General features: G+C 27.9%; 1 long non-coding RNA gene across 1 annotated transcript; it reads right to left on the reverse strand.

Annotated features, from left to right (window-relative positions):
• Nucleotides 1-3,569: 3,569 nt before the first annotated feature.
• LOC136078266 (uncharacterized) lies at nucleotides 3,570-6,347 on the reverse strand. The gene is made up of 5 exons (XR_010637665.1): nucleotides 6,135-6,347; nucleotides 5,196-5,219; nucleotides 5,033-5,056; nucleotides 4,809-4,943; nucleotides 3,570-4,723 (listed from the first exon to the last, which is right to left on the reverse strand). It is a non-coding gene; the product is annotated as an uncharacterized LOC136078266 (long non-coding RNA).
• Between the last annotated feature and the right edge of the window lie 3,461 nt (nucleotides 6,348-9,808).

Raw genomic sequence — 9,808 nt, forward strand, 5'->3', positions numbered from 1 at the left:
TAAATCTATTTGTAAAATAGCTACTTTTTTTTAGAAATATAAACTAACATTGACATAATATATAGTTGAATTTACGTATTTTTTGAAAATACATATACATAAATACATATAATACGTATTTTTTGAAAATACATATTACATTGTTTTTGAAATTTGACATTTAAATTGACATTTATTTGAAATGAGCATGTAAATATGAAAGTATAAGCTAAAATCAACATAATACATTAGTAAAAATACATTTATTACATATACATAGATAGAAATAAAATAGATTATGTTTTATGTAATAATTATGTTTTATGTAATATTTCTTTTTCTTTTTTATATATTGTCAATAAACCAAAACTGTAAACTGTATTATTATTCTTCGTATTATTATTATTATTATTATTACTTGTATTTATATCTTGTACTTCAAAAAAACAATTAATTTTTTTAAATATTGGTAACGTATTTTTATACGCATAAATATTTTTTTTGCGCTTCAAAAAAAAAACAACCTCTGTTTCTGTTATTTCTAATAGATTTTGTCCTTCGGATGTAACGTTTTTAGAGATATTTTTCACAACGTTTAATTTGCATTTTAAATGCGTGTTTAATTTGTATTACTTTAGTAGTTAGTAGCTTTTAAAATTTTAAAAAGTTGAAGATGAGAACGCATTTTGAACCGGTTTTATAAAGTTAGATGACAACGCATAAATCATTTTACCCCGGTTAAGTGACAAGTTTATTAAATTTACATTTCTATTACTACTTCTACTTACAAACTGAAAATTCATGCAGGCAATCAATTATTATGATAAAACGAACATATTAAAAAGTATTGTTATTTTATGATTGATAGTTCGGCAATAGCTTAGGGTTTTGTTCGCTTCGACTTTCTCATACCAACTAGGAAGCAGCAAATAAAGTATTACCAATAATTAATTTAATATTGTTTATAAATAATATCAATTAATATTAACTATAACATAATAAATATATATGAAAAATAGACAAATTTTGATTTTTTAAAAGAGCAATAATATAAAATAACATCGAAATGCGGAACAAATTGAATAAATTTTTGTGCTTCAAATGAATCAAATTCGCTTTCATAAAAAAATCATAGTTTAAATCCTCTGGAATTATATTGTACATTTTCTTTCAATATGACTGATATCTATTTTTAAAATAGTTTATTTAATAGGAGGGCTACGATCGCGACCATTTTTCATTCAAGTAGTTTGAATAATTTATGTAAATCATTCATGTTCATCAATTAAATCTCTCAGTATAAATTAAAAATATTTTGTGCAACACTATATAAACAAAAAGCGGAAAGTAATGATAGCGGTAAAACAAACGTTACCAACTATTGTGTTATTTTGAGAATTCGTTATTTGATTATTTAAAAAAATATATGAACACTAATATAAAAAAACCTTATCATTAGTTATTAGTGCAGAATACTGGAATTGAATGGAAAAATCTTGTTATTACAAACAATCCAAAATGAAACAAAAAGATTATTTAGAATTGGTTCAACGAATAATTCAAGATGATCACTACAAAAATGTACAATTTATGCGTCCAAGTAAAGAGCAAACGAAAGCTTTATCGTTCCCCCGATTCAAAAAATATTATAATAGTCGAAGCAAATACTTTATAAGCGATAAAGATAACGCGTCCGTTCAACTACAAAGATGTAACCATATTTTTCAAGCTAAAGAACACCCATATATGTTCGACCAAACAAAAAGACGCCCCTATTTGCTTAATCGGCATTTTGAGAATAGCAGTATTTCAGATGTTGTCAAAACAAAAACAGTTCGAGAAAGACCAGTTGACAAACAAAGTCATAAAACTCAAACAACTAAAACTCCTACTTCTATTTTGAAAAATCGCATAAATAACTCCTATTCTACAACAAATATCAAACCTCCTGTTTTTATGGCATACAGTGAAAAGCAACCATATCAAGAAGTTAGTACTTTATACAACTCGCTACCTCAAAAAACTATAAAGAAACAAAAAAGCGTAACGTTTAACAATGCTTTTATGAAACTATTTGAGGAAGAGAACGAAAAACAATTGTCAACGCTTTCTACAAAGCTATCTGAAATCAAAATTTATCAAAACAATGATAAATTCTTTTATCCAAATAATCTAAAATTAGAAGAAAGTGACGTCAAAAATAAATGTGTAAATCAAGATAATTCTGATAGCGACTACATTAATAATTTGAAAAGTATAACTTATTCAGACAATGGTTTACTACTATTACAATCACCTAAAAAGCATGACATCTTGAATAAAAGTTATTTAAATGAAGATTTTTTGTATTAAAAAAAAACACCAATTAGAATTAATGCACGTTGCTACTTTTTTTTAATTTTAAAAATTTCTTCACGAATAAATGCATCAAAAAGCATGATCAATTTCAAAGCGAAGCTTTCCTCAATCCAATTATTTTTTCAAAAAATTTCTTTTATTCAACAGAACTTTCAGAAAAAAACAGCGGGGTTTTTTTCAATCCCAGATTTTTTTGAAAATAACAAAAGAATGCATTTTAAAAATAACAAAAGAATGTTTTGTCTTAAATGACATAAAGGTGTGTAATATATATTTTAAAATGTCCTTATAAAGTTTTGATATGTAAATGATGCGTGATATGTTTTAAATGTCCTTATAAAGTTTTATAAATGATAAAATAATCGATTTGTTTATTTTTTGTTTGTTTGTTGCTTGTGGTTTTCTTGATAACAAGCTAATTGCGACGTTTTAAGTTAATTCGATACCAAGTTAATTTTTTTAACTAGTTTTTCAACATTATTATTGAATTACTATATTTAAATCAATAAATACTACCTTATAGGCCAGAGTCTGTGGCTTCAAATTCCAACACTTTTGTTATACACATTGAGTAACTAAGTTTTAAGTTTACTAACATGCGTTTTAAGTATCCTAGAATCTAACATAAAAAGTTGCCATTCTAAAAGTGTCCCAAGCGGCTATATAGACACCCAAAGTAACCCATTGTCGTGTCTATCGTGTAACCCATTGTCGTGTCTATACTTTGCTGAACCATGTTTTACTTTAAATTTGCCGTCTAAACCCATTCTGTATTATAGTTTATCCAAAATAACATTTACTTAAACAACATTCTAATTTATAATCGATCTTTGTAAACTTTTATTTATGTTATAATAAATATAAATTTAAAGTGTAATAAATATAAATTTATTTAGAATAATTCTTACAAAAATTTACTTTATGTATTAAATTATATATATATATATATATATATATATATATATATATATATATATATATATATATATATATATATATATATATATATATATATATATATATATATATATATATAGGTACGTGGACTGATTTTTTTAAATTGAGCATATACTAGAATTTTATATATCATTCGAAAGCCCTTTAATACAGTATTTTAATGGTGAAAAAATTATTAAAAAAGAACAATTTAAAAAAAAGTTATGACGTTTTTAGTAGCAAATTTTCAATATATGGATTTATTGAAGGAACTGGTTCCAAAATTTTTTTTCTCACTGAAATTGTTATAACTTCGTCAAATCTTATCCAAATGCCTATACCTTGGTATCAAAAGATAGATGTAAGAGTGGGTTACAAGTTCACATAACTCTATAGATAAATGGGGTGTTTAGAGGGCCAGAGGGGGTACGGAACACCATCGTAACCTTAAAAAAATACAAGTTTTTCATACGAAAGAGTGTTTTTCTGATAAATATGTTATCTTTATACATAAAAAGTTAATCTAATTTGCTTGAAAAAAATGTCAATAAAAATTTAAAAAAAATTTTTAAATTGTGTTTATTTGAAAAGGGAGAATAACTTCACAAATCTTACCACATTTCAAGATGCAAGTTGGAGTATCCACCTTAAAATGCCTTTAAAAAGTATATATAATGACCTAATATATTATAGTTTTAATTCAGTTTGCCTAAACAAAGAAAAAATATATAATAATTTATTAGAAATTAATAACATTATAAATAATGTTAAAAAATGTACTAAATTATATAAACCAAAAAAATTTCAAATAATTTCAAAATCTTATACCTTCTATAAACAAGTAACGGTTACAAGAAACTAGTATTTCAACATCAATAATACAAATATAATTTTTAGGAACTTTAAACATAAGGTAAACTAATTTAAAATCAAATAACTATTAACAAAGTCAAATAAACAGTTTAAATAAACTAAAACAAGAATAGTAAATAAGTATGCAAAATACTCTTCACATTTATCAACATTTGAAATATTCTATATTCTATAACCATTAACATATACAAACAATTTGAAATTGTCAACAGTAAGTTACAAATTTAACAATCGTCAAAGCTGTTCTGCTTTAAAATATAATATAACACAATTAAATATAAAACAACTTTATATAAAACAATTTAATATAAAATTTAATATAAAACAATTAATTATGAAAGTGATAGACTGAATAATATTAATATTTAACAATATTAATAATTAATATGAACAACGTATTAATCAATGATAGCTTAAAAAATGTTAACGAGAGTAAAAATTTTGTTCTACTGCACTTTAAGGGATAACACAAAACTAATGCATTAAATAGTGTATATAAATAGAAACATAAATTCAATAATCATTCAGAAACATTTCTAAATCATAAATTTACCAGTAGAAGGTTGTGCACATGGAACTAAAGATAAAAAAAGTTTTTATAAAAATTTGCAACTGATAAGAAAGGAGTGTACATGTTTGCAAATAATAGTTTTTAAACTCACTAGTCATAGTAGTTGCTGAAGATAATGATTTCAAAGTTGTGATTAAAAGTAAATACTCTAATTGCCAAGATATGCATAAACATATTGAAAAGTAAAAATTTGTAAACATACCACTTATAGCAGATGAAGAAAGAACTAAGTTTAAAAAATATCTAATACAAAATTTATATTTCAGTCGTCGAAAATATATACACATATTAAAAAGTAATAATTAGTAAACTTACAGTTCGTTGAAGACAAAGATGCAACTAAAATTCAAAATTTGTAATAAAAAATAAATATTGCAAATAATGACTTTGAAATTAGAAATTTTAAAATCTATTCACAGATTAAAAAGTTTTAGCAAATTTTTTAATTATTAACATATACGAACTGATACAAACTTACCAGTGATAGGCTGTGTAGATTCGACTAAAAATGACAAAAAAATTGTACACAAAATAATTTGAAATTATCAACAGTAAGTTACAAATGTAACAATCTTCTAAGCTGTTCTGCTTAAGGTGCAACAACTATACTAACAAAATGAAAATAAGGTATAACTATTAAAATATAAAGGTAATATATTTATAAGCAACAAGATAACATTAGGAATAGTTATAAACTTATGTAAACAATAAGCACAGATAAATATAGTATACAATAAGTAAAAAATATTACCTTAAGTTTTTTAAGTGTTTCTATATTAGGAAGATATTATAAATGTTTATTAACATTTACTTATTGTATACTATTTTCTCTTTGTGATTATGTAAATGCTTTTTTAATGAATAAACCCAAAATTTATGTGATTTATACTTATAAAATCTTAAAAAATCTACAAAAAGCCGAGTAGGGTCTAAACAAGAAATAAATATTAAACATGCTTGTATAATGATTTAAACACTAAACCACAGATAAAGAAGTATATAATCCAAACATGATAAAAGACAATAATAATGATATCTTTTGTTATATTTTAAAAACACTAAGAAGTTTTTTGTTAAGATTAAACTAATGAAGAATGAATTATTTTATTTATATGTGATATCTTAATAAAATTGTCTACTGATACTAACAGTTAACAATCAATTCAATAGTTTAATAGGCTATTATAAACCACATATAAATAAGTATATTACATACTTCATTTTTTTAATGATAACAAAAAACTTTTTAGTGTTTTTAAAATATTAAAACTGTTGCTATTGAATACCAACAGTTTTAATCTGAAATATTATTATTTTTTTATATGTTACATAAAAAAACTTTTTACATTAATCATTTTTTTTTGGATTTGAAAATAGTTATTAATACTATTATCATAAATAAAAAAATTGAACTTACTATCTGTTAGTGCATCTAAAACAGTTTTATTAAGCTTGTCCTTATTGAATTAAATCTAATATTATAAATCAAAATAATTCAAAATAAGATTTTTCATTTGAATCGCCCCCTTATCCGGATTTCGGCCTTACCCCGATTTCGCTTACCAAAAAAAAAAAAACACACACAGAAAAACCGAAATTAGGTAGGGGAGAGTCGCCCATTATGGACCGTCCCCTTTTATGGACCACCGATGAAACAAATAAATGCGATTTTATTTTTAAATTTTGGAAACGAGAGTGACTTCCGTTCAGTTAAATCGCATTTCAATGATGGCGGTCAGCAAGATTACTTCAAAAAGGTAAGTTAGTATTTTATTAGGTTATTTTTTTCTATAAGTACACTCGCTTTTTTTTGTGTGTCATTCTACAAATAAATGAACCATGACAATGCTTCTATGCTAAATGGAAAGCTTTTTCATTTCATTTCTTACTAAATACAAGCGTGTTGCTCCAAATGACATCGTTTTGGTTTTATTTAGTAAAATTAGATGCCCATGTGGTTCTCCCAATATGGACCAACTGCTGTACCTAAAATAGACCAGTGGTTCAAGATGGGAAACTGTAGTCCATATTGGGGAACATAAGTTCTTATTCTCTTGCATGTTATTATTTTATCATAGGCTATTAATAAATTAAATTATCTTAATCTAATGTTTTATTTTAATCTTTGATTATTATTAGTATTTGAAATTTGACTAGACTATAGCCAGACTATAGAATCTATAATAGATTATAATTATTTAATTATAGTAGTTATAGATCTACTAAGTATTTACTATTACTATAATTGACCTGTTAAATTTAAATTAGATAATTATGTAATAATATAAGTTAAGATATAATTATAAGGCTAAGGGTCTAAAAATAATTAAGAATCATTATTAATATTATAGTATTATTATAGTTATAGGCTATAGGCCTAATGATTAAAATTAAATTAATAATAATAATAATAGCCTATTAATAATAATAAATAATGATAAATATTTATTAAGTATTATATTTGTAGTGGTAGACTGTAGTGGGTAAATTTAGACAAATTTATTTTTAAAATTTTGCCCTGTCCTACAATTTATTTCAATCTTATTTTTTTAATCAGGGGCTGCTGGACTAATGATGATCTTCAACGTGCTATTGAGGCGTACAGAAATGGTGATACTGGCTTGAACAAATGTGCAGCCACATACGGCATCCCCAAAGCAACTCTAAAGAGGCATTTGATAATACTAACAAGTTTGCTAACGGCTTTAAAAAGCTAGGCAGAAGTACTATCCTTCCTGCGGATGTTGAGCTAGAAATACACAACCTAGTTTTGAAATTGGAGGCCATGTTTTTCGGAATGTCGAAGAAGGATTTAATGACTCTGGCATTTGAAGTTGCAGAACACAAGGGTTTAAATCACCCATTCAATAAGGATAAAGGTCAAGCTGGGAAAAAGTGGTATTACAAATTTTTAACCAGGTTCCCTGACCTCTGCCTCCGCCAACCAAAAGCTACTTCCATGTCGCGAGCCAGCGGCTTCAACCTGGGGGATATTGACAGGTTTTTTAATTTACTAGAAAATTTAATAAAAGATCATTGCCTCAAGGCCAATAACATTTACAATATTGATGAACCTGGTATTTCAACCGTGCAAAAGAAATGCCAGCGCGTGCATGGCCTAAAAGGCAAAAATCAGATAGGTAGCATAGCCAGTGCAGAAAGGGGTGTTAACACAATAGTTGTCTGTTGCGTAAATGCTGGTGGAACACATTATGTTCCACCAATGATTATATTCAAAAGAAAACAGGTTCCTGATGAACTGGGAGATGGTGCACCAGAAGGCAGCATTGTAACATGTTCTGATTCAGGATGGATAAATTCTGAACTTTTTGTACAGTGAATGAGAATGTTCATCAGTCATGTGAAGCCAACAAAAGATGATAAGGTTTTACTTATTTTAGATGGCCACAAATCTTATACTAAAAATCTTGAGGCCATTCAGCTTGCCATTGACAACAATGTCATAATGTTGTTACTTCCACCTCACACAACACACAAACTGCAGCCTCTGGATAAAGCTTTTTTTAAGCCCCTTTAAGTCTACTACGACCCGGAGGTGGAAAAATGGCTGAGACTAAATCCAGGACGTTCAGTGAGTTCATATCAGGTGGCCAATCTTTTTCATCTGGCATATGCAAAGGCTGCTACCATGTCAACAGCAATTAATGGTTTTGCATCGTGTGGAATTTGGCCATGCTCACGAGATGTTTTTAAACCTCAGGATTATGCGCCATCATTCGCTTCTCAAGCAGGAGACCACGAGACCATGCTGTCTTCACCACTTACATCAGGGACATTACCAGCACAAGCCCAGGAAGCTTCGATACCAGCATTGGTATGTGTAACTAGACCAGCACAAGACCAGGAGGGTGTGCCACCACTTCCAGGCATAAAGGATGAGATGGTTCCAAAACCAACAACTTATGTGACCCACCCAGTGTCACTGGCTGTTGAAACGTCCCATTCCAAAACAGTTCTGCCACAGGTGCTGGAAAATTTTTTGCTCATCCCAATTTACTCTGATGGGAAATGTTTTTTTAGGTCAGTTGTTGTGTGCACAACACCAGATCTTCAGTCAGCTCAGCGATTAAACGGCAAGCTGGTCAGTCCACTGCTTCATCTGAAGGAAACTGCTATGGCTGACTCACTTCGTAATCAGCTTGTTAGCCATTTGATATCTAATTTGGAAATATTGTCTGTTGACATGCGCGGGGATACCTTAAATGCTGACCAACCCCATCTTCACTTTAACTTGTTAGAAGAGCGTATTGCTCACATTGCCAAACCAGACTCGTTTGTGGGAGAATGGGAGATAAATCAGATCTCCTGTCTTCTGAAAACAAAAATTGTAATTCACAATGCAAACAGGAATGTGCTGATGTATGGTGAAGAACATAGTGGTAACCCCATCACAGTGAAGTACACCATGTTTGAAAATAACTCTGGGCATTAACTCTATAAGGCACTAATTTTTTACATCCGGGCTTTGTCTCCAATTCAGAGACTGGTCCCTGTTCTTCCCCCAAAGGGTGCAGGCAAAAGGAAGTGTCGCAAAGAACAGTCAGAAATTCTTACTTCAAGTCCATATAAAAAGCTGTTCCTACAGGAAAGTCCAAAAACAAACACAAAAGTTAAAAAGTCAAAAAACACAAAAATAATTAAAGAAAAGTAGTAAAGAAATGTAAGAAACCCAAAATGAATTCAACAACTAGTACCAGTATTTTAATTGAAAGTTCATGGCTTTGTTTTATGTGTGGAGAATGTAACATAGAAAATATGATATGCTGTCGATCCTGCAAAAGATGGGCACATGAAGAATGGGCAGGAACTTCAGATTGTGACTTTATTTGTGAACTTTGTAAATAAATTTTGAAATATTATTACACATCAGTATTCATGTTTTTGTGTGTGCTAAATGTTAAAATAGTAAAACACTTTATAAATAAAACTGAGTGTATGCATACATGTGCATGAGACTGGTAGAATTAGAATCAAATAAATGGTGGCTGGCTTAAACTTAATAACTTTTTTTTTTTTTACAAAAAGGACATCTAAAAACCTGTTAAAAATTAGAAGCTTACATACTCTTGA

Source organism: Hydra vulgaris, chromosome 03, assembly GCF_038396675.1.
Source record: "Hydra vulgaris chromosome 03, alternate assembly HydraT2T_AEP".
Classification (NCBI taxonomy): Eukaryota; Metazoa; Cnidaria; class Hydrozoa; order Anthoathecata; family Hydridae; genus Hydra; species Hydra vulgaris.